The sequence below is a fragment of the Trichosurus vulpecula genome, chromosome 8 (genome assembly GCF_011100635.1).
Source record: "Trichosurus vulpecula isolate mTriVul1 chromosome 8, mTriVul1.pri, whole genome shotgun sequence".
Lineage (NCBI taxonomy): Eukaryota > Metazoa > Chordata > Mammalia > Diprotodontia > Phalangeridae > Trichosurus > Trichosurus vulpecula.
Genome location: NC_050580.1, coordinates 114,328,352 through 114,341,073, shown reverse-complemented (window position 1 = coordinate 114,341,073; position 12,722 = coordinate 114,328,352). Strand labels below are relative to the sequence as shown.

The window sequence follows — 12,722 nt, the reverse complement described above, 5'->3', positions numbered from 1 at the left end:
GGTGTACTGGTTTGGGATGAGGAACAGGGGGAGTAGATTCATAAATGACTGTGATGAGAAAACAAAACACAGCAATAAAACTTCAGAAAAGAGATGAAATTAATTTTTAAGCGTCCCCAACTACAAATGAATTAGAGGTGGGGAGGGCCTGGAGAGATTTGTCAACATGGATGGTCTCTCTGCAGAACAGAGTAAATCACAAGATTCAAACTGGGCTGGGGAAATGCAGTTGAGTTTTCCCAACTGTTCCTTGAAGATGGGAGAGGATCATTTCCACCATGCTACCATAGGAATCTGGAATATAGTTATGAATGGAAGTTTTAGAGGTTCCTTTTCATATGTAACAAGTATGTTTTTGATGATAGAGGAAAAATAGTATTGTGAGTAAAAAAAAAAAGTCTTGGAAGCATGCTACAATGAAAGGCAAATGCTTTCTTGTAGAGGTCCCAGGCACCATGGTCAAGGTGCCCTTTGGCATGATCATTGGAAGGGAGGGGTTAAAAGTTTTGCCATGCATTCCATTGACTTGTCTCCCAAGTGATCTATCTCATGCAGAAAAAAGCCCCAAACCCAAACATTGTCAGGATCTTTTAATTTGGAGAGACAGTTTAATATAAAAGAAAATGGATTAGATTGGTGGTCAAGAGTCCGGAGTCTGATTCCTACATATACCATAAAGGAATCAGGTGGGATTTTACCTGCCCTCAATTTCCTAGTGGCTCACTATTTCTGCTTACTCCAGCTGTGAGGCCACTTTTGGACTTGAAACTTATCACAGAGTATCTCAAAGTCATAGAGAAGGAAGGGACCCTGACAATTACCTAGTCCTTTTCCTCAATTTACAGATGAGAGAAAGAGATCCCAAAGCCCTCTGCCATCTATTTAGTATTATCAGAGAAAATTCCTATAACTACCTTCTTAATTACCCACTTCTCTAATTCTTTCATCTCTCCTGTGACAGCTGAGGCAGGGAGATAACACAATGGCCTGGAGCCAGGAAGACCTGAGTTCAAATCCATCTTTAGACACTTAGTGTGTGACCCTGGGCAAGTCACTTAACCTCGCTTGCCTGTTTCTTCAACTGCAAAATGAGGATAAAATAACAACACCTACCCCACAAGGTTGTTGTGAGGATCAAATGAGATAATATTTGTAAAATGCTCTTAGCCTGGTGCCTAGCACATAGTAAGCATTATATAAAACAAAATGCATATTCCCCTCCCCGTGCTCCCTTCCCTTCGTTTCCCCTTTGTATGTCTCTCTGTCGTTAATGATGATGATGATGATGATGGTGAGTCATGTCCAACTGTTCATGACTCCATTTGGAGTTTTCTTGGCAAAGATACTGGAGTGGTTTGTCATTTCCTTCTCCAGCTCATTTTACAGAAACTGAGGTTAAACTGGGTGAAGTGACTTGCCCAGGATAAGTGTCTAGTAAGTACCTGAGGCCAGATTTGAACTCAGGAAGATGAGTTTTCCTGATTCCAAGCCCCACAGTCCATCCACTGTGCTGTCTAGCTGTGTGTGTCTCTCTCTCTTTGTATGAAAATATTGTTTCTTATGTGAATTTGGTCTCAAAGATCCCATGCTGTCTCTCATTGCAGTCCAAAAAGAAAAAAAAATACTTGTAAAGTCCTCCACAGTCTTGGCACTTTGAAGTCCATGGAGCGCTCTTCTTGTAACAATCTTTTGTAGTGGGCAATACAAATATTATTACACTGTGATTTCCCCCCCACCCCACCCCACCCCCGCTCCTGTGGTCTTTCCCAAATAAGGACAGCTAGCATTTACATAATGCTTACCCTGTACTAGGCACTGTGCTAAGAAGCACTTGTTACAAATACTCCCTCATTTGATCCTCACAATGACCCTGAGAGGTGGGACGCTGTTATTATCCCCATTTTATGGTTGGGAAAACTGAGGCAAACAAAAGTGATGTGACTTGCCCAGGATCACACAGCTGGGCATTGTCTGAGGCTAAATATGAACTCAGTTGTTCTTGACTCCAGACCTGATGCTCTGTCTGCTGAGCCACCTGCCCACCTCTAATCACAAAAACTACGGATGTACACCATGCCCACCAGCCGACTCCCTCTATGCCTTCTGCATTGCTACTCCCTTTATACATACATAATTACTTTTTCATTGGATGATTTAAAATTACACATCAACTTAAAAAAAAAAGCAGCTTTCTGACTCTGGGCAATCATTTCAATGCTTTTGGTCTCCATTTTCACATCTATAAAATGAAGGATTAGGAGCAGAAAAATATTTTATACCCTCTGGAACACTATGTTCAAAAATGTTTTTTAAAAAAATATTTACTTTGCATTGCTGAGAAGAGCCAAGTCGATGAGAGACTTGGCTCTTCTCAGCAATGCAAGGTTCTAAGAAAACTCCAAAATGCTCATGATGGAAAATGCTGTCCATATCCAGAGAAAGAACTATGGAGTCTGAAAGCAGATTGAAGCGTATTATTTGCTCTCTCTCTTTTTTTGTTTTGTTTTCTTTCTTCTTTCTCGTGGTTCGTTCCATTGGTTACAATTCTTCTTTGCAACATGACTAATGTGAAAATATGTTTAATGTGAATGTGTATGTAGAGCTTCTATCAGATTGCACGCCATCTTGAGGAGAGGGGGAGGGGAAGGAAGGGGAGAAAATTTGGAACTCAAAAGCTTGTGGAACTGAATGTTGTAAACTAAAAATAAATTAATAAAATTTTTAAAATTTTACTTTGAAGTATTCTAAAATTCTAGTGGGCTTCCCTCAGATCAAATTGGATCAAATCTGTAAGGTTTTCCTTTAGTTGAATAAGGTTGTGTAACAGTTAAAACAAGGTAAACTAAGGCACAAAATTCTGAGCACAATCAATTTATTAGTAAAGTGTAAATTTACCAATAAATAGTATCTCAGCTTCCTCAGCAAAATTAAGACCCCAAATGAAGAGGATGGCTCTCTTATAGTTTTAGAGAGTACAGAACAAAGAACAGGACTTTATAGGAGAAGAACAAGTTATTTAGTCATTTTTAATCGTGGCCAACTCTTCGTGACCCCATTTAGGGTTTTCTTGGCAAAGATACTGGAATGGTTTGCCATTTTTTCTCCAGCTCATTTTACAGATGAGGAAACTGAGGCAAACAGGGTTTAGTGACTTGCCCAGGGTCACATGGCTAGTAAGTGTCTGAGGCTGGATTTGAACTCCAGTCTTCCTGACTTCAGGCACTCTATCCACTGGACTATTTAGCTGCCCCTGTGCCACCAAGTTATGGTTTGTTAAAAGAGTTTGATATCATGAATGGCAAAATCCATATCATTGGTTACAGAGCTAAAGTATAGGGGACAACATGACTGGTTGGAAAGTGGGAATGATGAGCTAGTGACAATGCCCTCCTTCCTTCCTGTGACTAAGAAATGTTAGTTGTTTGAGTCCACCTGCAAGCTCAGAGATAGTGGACCAGATTTCTTTGGAGAACAAACCAGACATCCTTGAAGGATAGGTTGGTGGTGTAAAGATACTAGACCAAACTCCCTGGTGTCCATCTGCATCCCTCAAGGATAACAGCTTTCCATGAGGCAAGAATAGAACAGTGATTAGCAGGAGAAATAGATTTCTAAACTCATCTCATTATAGGCCAGCTAAACTTTTGAACTAAGTTCTTTTAATGTAAATATTATTTTATTTTTTCCAATTACATAGAAAGATAACTTTCAACATTCATTTTTTGAAAGATTTTGAGCTCCACATTTTTCTCCTTCCCCTCCCTGAGATGGCAAGCAATCTGACATAGGTTATACAAGTGCAATAATCATGTTAAACATATTTCCACATTAGTCATGGGAAAGAAACAGATCAAAAGGAAAAAAAAAACCTCCAAAGAAAATGAAAATAGTATGCTTTGATCTGTACTCAGATTCTATCAGTTCTTTCTCTGGAAAGCATTTTTCATCGTAAGTCTTTTGGAATTGTTTCAGATGTATTTTTGAAAAGAGCTAAGCCTACCCTAGTCAATAGTTGCACAATTGAACTGAGTTCTAAGACAAAGGACCGTGACTTGGGCAATAACTGGACAAAATCAATGAGCTATAAATAAGATCAATTAAAGGTGATACAGAATCAACCTGATTGTTTTAATTGCCTTTCTCCAAATGGTAGAAATGAAAGGGGGAGGGGGCTGGGAAGGGAGTGCAGTTTCATGATGAGTTGGGAATGAGTCTTGGTTGGGGAAAGGAGATCAGACTACAAAGATGGAGTTGGGAGAGTTGTTGATAGTTATACTCATTGCTCATAAGGTTGCTGTCTCTGTCTCAGCCTCCTGTGCTTCCATCTTTGAAGAAGAGAGAGAAAGGGAAGAGATAGGATATAAAGCAGAGGCTGTCCTTTTATTCTTATGCACTGGTTCTTGTCCTGTCCTGTTACAAAAGAGGGCATCATAGAAGATCAGGGCATCATGGATAGAGTGTTGGATTGTAGTCAGAAAGATCTGGATTTAAATCCTCAAATACCTGCCAGCTGTGCGATCCTGGACAAATCTCTTAAACTCTCAGTTCATGAAATGAGGGGGATTAGACTATAGAAGGGCTCTTAATCTTTATGTATGTCATGGACCTTTTGGGGAGTTTAGTGAAGTCTCTGGTCTCTTTCTCATAAAAATGTTTTTAAATAATTGGAGTGAATGCTAAATTGCAGTTAAAGGGTAGTGAAAATAAAAATGTAATTGTTTTCCCACCCAAGTTCACGGACCTCCTGAAATCTATCCATGGGGGTTGGTGAATATTAAGTTAAGAAACCCTAGACTGACTTTTGATCTCTAAGCAGGGGTATGCTGGAGCGAGTTTATTGGAGAGCTGATGAACATTTACACCTCTAAAATCGGCAAACACTACAAAGCAAAGCTTGACGTATTGTTTTTGTTGACTACTTAGGCTTAAGAAAACAATGGAGGAAATGTTAATGATGCAGATTAGACTTTAAAGTGTGTTGTGCTTTGGGGAGAGGTGGTTATTAAACATTTACTAGAGGCACCACTTTCTCTAACTCTAAATCTATGAAACTAATGGGAGAAAGGCAGAGCAAAGGAAAAAAATTAAAATAAATGCGAAGCAAATTCTCCTGAGCTCCATTCCCATAATCCTTTATGAGTTGTTATGGTTAGGAAAATTTACCACTTTAACCTTTGAAAACCATAGGTTACCTCCAAACCATGACACATTATCATAGGTTTTTAATTGGCAGCTAGATGGCACAACAGATAAAGCAGAGTCAGGAAGTTCTGAGTTTAAAAACCTGTGACCCTGGACAAGTCACTTTGTAGAGAGGGCCAGATCTGAGAAAGTCCATTCTGGGATAAAATACAGGCCAGAGCCCTGTTCTTGCCCTTGGGCGGATAACTCGGAGTGGGCTCTCCATCCCTCCCTCAGCATACACGTGCTGCTCAGGATGAAGGCTCTTCAAGCCTCCTTAGTACACATGTGCTAAATACAACCTGTGGGCTATTAACACAATATTGTTTAGGCAAAAGGGGAACTAAGCATGCATTATGCAAATGCCTCACACGTGGATTTGTTGATGCTGCTTGCCTAAAAGGGTATATAAGCCCTGTTCCTCTGCATAATAAATAGAGCTGTTCTTTGCTCTTCAGGCTGGCCCGTGTTTTGTGTTTTTCTTTTCACTCTCCACGGCACTCGGCCATCACTGGCCGTTTCAAGGCCACAGCCACTGGCGGCAACTGGCACCCAAATGAGGGACCCTAAGGCAAGGACACCCGAAGCAGACAAAGCAAACGGACCCAAGGGGGACACTCGGAACAAACAAACCCAAAGCAAACAGGTGAACATGGATTCAAAGCAGATGAACCTGAAGCTGAGAGGTTCAGAGGAACAGAGACTGAAAGAGTTGAGTCTCCCGAGGTAGAGACACCCTGAAGGAAAAAAAAAAAAGGAGACTCCGGTCGGCATACACAGTTGATTAAGGTATAAGGGCAGTAAAACTTTTCTCAGGTACCAAAAATTTTCACTTTCTCTTTTTTTCACCAGGCTTATACGGGGATTAAGGAGACATGCCAGGGCGATGGTCTTTCCTCTCCTTTGCTTTCACTTTCCTATTCCGGGGTAATCACCAGGCTTATGGGAGGATCGCAGAGATGGGGCAAACACAATCAGGAAAAGAGACCGAGAATACCATATGAAAGGTCTGAAGAAGCTAGTAAGGGAAAGAGGTCTCTTAATAACTACCCAAATTACAAGAATTTTCAGAGACAGGCACATTTTCACTACAGTCAGGGATCTGCACCAGGTCATCTTAAAAAGCAGGGTATTCAAAACTCCAATAAAGCATGGCACCTGGCCTCCGTCATATTCCTGAGGGCCAAGCAATTTGTGTATAGCATTCAAAAAATCCTCTGTTTCCTGTCTCTGTGTCCTGTATTTGTGTTTCTGTGTGGAGTGTGTAATCTAACACCCTGTAACGTCTTGTTTAGTTTTTGTTATGGAAAAGGCAAATTGGACAAGTATCAGGTCAAAATTAGAAAGAAATAAGGTTTGAAAACTCTTAGGAAGTAGTTGGAAAAAATGCTCTTTCTTTTTCCATTCCAAATCTGGCCAATTTGGAATGTGAAGAGAGATAAGAAAGAAAGCAGGAAACTTTTCCCTTGAATTTAAGTGAAATGTGTTCAGAATTGGGTATACTATTTGGCACTAAGGCAAATTGGGAAAATGCATGGATCTCAAAAAGAGACACTTTGAGTGTCCCAGTACAAGGAGAAGGGCCCACTCACTTTGGCAGGTTCAAAGTTCTCACTCTCAAAGTTTTTAAGGAATGAACACAAAGGTAAAATTTACTTGAGTAAAAATTTAGAATCATTAAATTTCCCATAGAAATAACAAAAGAAAAGGGGCAACAGAAACATTCCCAGATTTTCTTAATGAACTCACACAAGCCATCCAAAGGCGTGTAGGGGACGTTGAAGCTGCCCAGTATTTTACAAAAGTTGGCAGTTGAAAATTGTAGTGCAGATTGTAAGAGAGCCCTGCTAGGTGGGGGATCTCGTATGACTCTCTGAGATGATTCAAAGATGCCAAAAAGTGGGCACACTAGCATACCACGCTGAGGTAGTAGCTGCTGCTTTTAATCAACAGCAGCCAAAACCAATTTTAAAATGCTATAATGTTGGAAAGCCCGGACACATGAAAAAGGAATGTAGAGCACCACGTAAAGGAATACAGAAAAGTTCTGCCTCCCAACCAACCATACCATGCCTTAGGTGTGGAAAAGGGAATCGTTGGGCATTCAGAATGCTGTTTAAATTCAGGAAACTGCCCTCGGGGCCAGCCCTGGCCCCGGCAAACAATAGGGGCCACCCTTTCCCTAGCTCCTCCTCAGATGGTTCTAACTATGAACGCACTTTACCCCTCACCATAAAAGACCACCTTCATGCTATCCCAGGCAGTACACAAATGACTACACTATCTCCACCTGCTGGAGTTTATATGGCCCACCGCCTACCCTTCCAATGGGACTCTTTATAGGACGCAGTAGCTCCTCCCTCAGAGGGCTCATTATAGGCCCCGGGTTAGATTCAGATTACATGGAAGAAATCAAAATTTTATTACATATAGGATAAGGGGAGAGAATAGATAAATATAAAACCACAGGGAATTATTTTCAGAAGGTTCAGGGCTCACAAGGATTTGGAAGCATAGGAAGAGAGGTTATTACAGAAAAAAGACCAACTTTGAAAATAAATAGAAAGCACAGAATTTGAAGGATTGATAGATACTGGAGAAGTCGAATCAAACATCACAGACCGACTCTGGCCAAAAGCCTGGCCACTAGTAACAAGTGATATGTCACTACAAGGAGTAGGGACAGTCACCATCCCAAAACAAAGTGCAGGATGGTTAAGCTGGGAGGTAGAGAAACAGAAAGGAAAACTCAGACCATAAGTTTTATCACATCTACCTATAAATCTATGGGGGAGACACCTTGGGATATATGAAGGTCACTATACAATCTCACCCCCCCAAGATTTTTAGGAAGGGCCACTTATAAATTCTAAGAATAGGACACCTAAGATAACCTGGAAGGATGGGCTCCCAGTACAGGTTGAACAATGGCTTTTAACATCAGAAAAACTACAGGCCCTTGTTAATGAACAGTTAAAGGTGGGGCACATTGAAAGCTCCAACAGTCCTTGGAATTCTCCTATTTTCGCTATAAGAAAGAAATCTGGAAAATGGAGAATACTTACTGATTTGAGAAATTGAAAGAATGGAAACTATGGGAAATCTTCAACCAGGACTCCCCGCACCTAACATGATATCTAGGGACTGGCCTTTATGGATTATAGATTTAAAAGATTGTTTCTATACTATTCCATTACATCCCACAGATTCTGTTTAATCTCAAGGAGATTACAAGGAACAGTCCTGCCACAAAGGATGAAAAATAGTCCCATCATGTGTCAACAACGTATTGCACAAGCTTTACAGCCTATAAGAGAGAAATATCCCAAAGCTTATCTCATTCATTACATGTATGATATACTATGCTCATATCCACAGGCAGAGATTTTGAGCCTCATTTTTCAGGAAACTGAGGCACAATTAAAAAAATTACAGACTTATTATTGCCCCAGATAAAATACTACTTGCTATATTTAGGGAAGACACTGAGTCCCACATCAGTAACACCTACAAAAATCTCTATTCGTGGATAAGAGCTTAAGACACTCAATTTTTCAGAAGCTGCTTGGGGATGTTAATTGGGTTCATCCTCACCTACAAATAAGTACCCAAGAGTTGGGAGAACTATTCAAGATCTTAAGGGGAGATCCACACCCCAGTTCTCAACAATTGACCCCACAAGCCTCACAGCAACTGAGAAGAGTTGAGGAGGCTCTCCAAAAGTGCCAAACATATAGAATTGATCCCAAGCACCTGCTAGAAGTTACTATCCTTCCTACACCAAAAATTCCTTTTGGGGCTTTACACCAACAAAATGACATCATAGAATGGATTTATTTGCCATTTCAAGCCTCAAGAACATTTCTCTTTACCCTCAAATGGTTGATCAACTCCTTCAGAAAAGCATAAAGAGTCACATTGCTGACAGGGAATAGACCACATGCTGTTCATCAGCCATATACTAAAGAACAGGTCGAACTTTTACTAGCTAATGACCTTGACTGGCAAGTTTTTCTAATGATGTATCAAAGTAACCACTTAACATTATATCTGATAAGCAAATATGCAGTCTATGTAATCCAACATATTAAGAAGAAAGATGTTAAAATTCTCTTAGAAAAACAAAAGAGGGGGGAGGAGGGGAGGAAAAAAGGATAAGGTTGGTTCTGCCCATTCAGAACAGTCCTCCTATATGGAGGGCAGCAGGCAAAGGGCACTACTATTAACCCCTTCCTGGAGTCCATGTTAATTACCAAGGCCCCTGGAAACTATCAGCACGGGCAAGGTCATCAGCCCTGGGAAAAGAACTTGTTTGAGTATGTAAATTCTAACAATAAATTTGGCTTGCTGAGAAATTGCAGGTTTATGTACAATAGATAGAAAAGATTCTGATTGGCTTTCGTGCCAGGACAAGTTTAAATTTGAGAAGGAAAGATGTTTAATTAAATCCCTTACATGTATGTGAGTCCTGGCAAATCTTTATTGCTTATTGAAAGTCTGTGATTGGTGAAACTTGCTGTTTAGGGCGAAAGGCACTTGGGACCACAACTAATTTTGCTCTGCATTAAATCAGTATCTGACAGAAGTGCCACAATCTACTCAGAGGGAATGTGATCCTGTACTATTAACAGGTGGAGGTCTGATGAGCTTTTTTGTGTTATCCTACTAGGCAGTATCTAGAACTAGAACATGTGCAAAAAATTATACAACCTGCTTAAGACTCACCTTAAGATGTCCTACTGTTACCAATGTGAGATTCTATTATACCTTTTTGACTAGGAAACTTTGTGACATCTAGGAATTCTGCAGTAACTAGAAACTTTGTTATTACCAACTTAGTAAAGCTTTATAAACAATGGTAGAAATACATGTGAGCCACTTAGGGCTCACTTTGTAAATATTCCTTAAGCAATGTGAGAATATTATGCATTGTGCTAAGATCACTCTTGTAGGAGAATGGACAGAAAGCTGGTTCCTACAGGAAGAAAAGATGATGATGCTGGGATGCAATGCTGGAGCAGATGCTAAGGACCAGAGGATTTCGCTGACAATGTTCCTTGCCAGACAGCTGTATAAGTGAATCTTAAAGAGACGATTGCTTTTTGATTTTCTGTATCTATATTCAAAGGGGACTGCCCCCTTTGATTTGTCAATGTGTCGATCAATCCTTCCATATTTACTTAAAAGGGGGTTATTATGTACAAGCTTGTCTCTCATATCCCTATTTCTTTGTATCTACAAATTTATGGCATAATCATAGTGTGACACGAGATATAAGTGACTTAGAATTTATCACCCACCTAATTGAATACAGCAAAGCCCCAGGAATTGATCCTGAAGGCATTACCAATGAGTTATTGCAACTCCTAAAACAAGCCAACCCATTAAGTAACATTTGTTGCCACTTTCTTCCCTTGTTTGCCTTCCTAACACTATTGTGTCTCATAAAGCCCTGTCTGATACAAGTCATTATTTGACTCGTCATTAGCTTAAGCTCCATCTTAATTAAAAGGGGGGAGATGTAGAGGGCCAGCTCTGAGAAAGTCCATTCTGGGACAAGATACAGGCCAGAGGCCTGTTCTTGCCTTTGGGCTGATAACTCAGCACGTGGGCTCTCCATCCCTCCCTTGGCATACACGTGCTGCTCAGGATGAAGGCTCTTCAAGCCTCCTTGGTATACACGTGCTCTCTCCAAAACCCCCACGGCACACACGTGCTAAATACCACCTGTGGGCTATTAACACAATATTGTTTACAGCAAAAGGGGAACCAAGCACGAGGAAGTCATGCATTATGCAAATGCCTCGCACGTGGATTTGTTGGTTCTGCTGGCGAAAGGGTATATAAGCCCTGTTCCTCTGCATAATAAATGGAGCTGTTCTTTACTCTTCCGCCTGGCCCATGTTTTCTATTTTTCTTTTCGCTCTCTGCGGCATTCGGCTATCTCTGGCCATTTCAACACCACAGCCACTTGACTTCTGCCTATGTCAGTTTCCTGAACTGTAAAATAGCATCTAACTTACAAGGTGGGTATAAGGATTAAATTTGATAATATCTGCAGAATGCTTGGCTTGAAGTAGTGACTTAATGCTAGTTTCCTTCCTGCTTTGGTGGGGCTCAGCAACTGAAAGCTGGCTGCTGGGTGATAAACGTTTTTAGCCATAGCAACTCAGGAAGTGCCTCTAGGAGGACATATATTTCAAATCAGATAACATATGCAAAGCGTTTTACAAATTATAAAGCATTATATAAATGCTAGTTTTTATTATTATTATTATTAGTGGAAGACTAATTGAGTGAAAGACTTGGCCTTGGAGGTAGAAAAGCCTGGGTTCCAAGTTCCTGATACTTACTTTCTGTGTGGCCCTAGACAAAGTAGATCACTTCTCAGTGCCTTGGGCATCTCTCCAAGATTATAAATTGTAGAATAAGTGTAGATCTGTGTTGGTAGAGGGAATTTTCTCACTAGGAATCCCCTGTAACAATGAAGTCATTAGACAACAAAAAAAATTCTCTAATAAGACATGGAGGGTATTATAATCTGCAGTGGTGAAAAGGGTATTCACAGGAATGAAATCACCTATGTTTGCAGTATCAATGTAGAGTATTTTGCATATTTTGTACCCAGTATCTTATCTGGTCCTCAAAACAATACTTCATTAGACTATAAGCTTCTTGGTCATCGATAAGAAAGAACCCATATACACCCAAATATTTATGGCAGCATTTTTTGTGATAGCAAGAACAGGAGACAAAGCATATTCCCATCAACTGGGGAAAGGCAAACAAATTGTGGTACATGAAGTGCTCAGCACATAGCTGGTGCTTAATAAATGTTTATTAGTGGATTGATTGAAGATAATGGAATACTTCTGTGTTGTAAAAAAATTATGAATGTGAACCAAGAAAACATTATATACAGTAACAACGATATTGCTTGAAGAGTGACTGTGAATGAGCAAGTTATTCTGAGTATTATAAATACTCAAAGGACCCATGAAGGAAGATGTTCTCCATCTCCAGAGAAAGAACTGATAAGTAGAAATATGCATAGTATGCTTTTACATAAGAGTGTGTGTGTGTATCTGTGTCAAATGGTGGCCTTCTCTAGTGTGGAGTGGGGAGGGAAGGAGATAGTTTGGAACTTAAAATGTAACAAAAAAACCACAAATTTTTAAAATTATGAATGTGATGACTATAGAGAAGGATGGAAAGATCTATAGGAAGTGATGCAGAATAAAGTAAACAGAAACAAGAAAACAACAATATACAGAGTGACTGCAATAATATAAGCAGAAAAAAAATCAGTCACCAGAAATATCAAACGTAAATGTTTCAAAATGGTGAAGAACGATATGTCTCCAAGGAGGAGACATGAGAATACAATTCCAACCCATCCCTTTGCAGAGGTGGGAGATTTTCAGCTAGGGCACGTTGTACATATTTTTAGACTTTTGTTTTTGCTATATTGATCAATTTTGCTAACTTAAATTTTTCTTTAAAAATATTATTGTATGAGATGACTCTTGAGGAGGGGAAAG

The 12,722-nt window shown here is 40.0% G+C and overlaps 1 long non-coding RNA gene across 1 annotated transcript in view; it reads left to right on the top strand.

The window, feature by feature from the left end:
* LOC118828151 overlaps positions 1 to 12,722 on the top strand; it is a 61,755-nt gene that overhangs the window by 33,453 nt on the left and 15,580 nt on the right. The gene's annotated exons all lie outside the window — the stretch shown is intronic.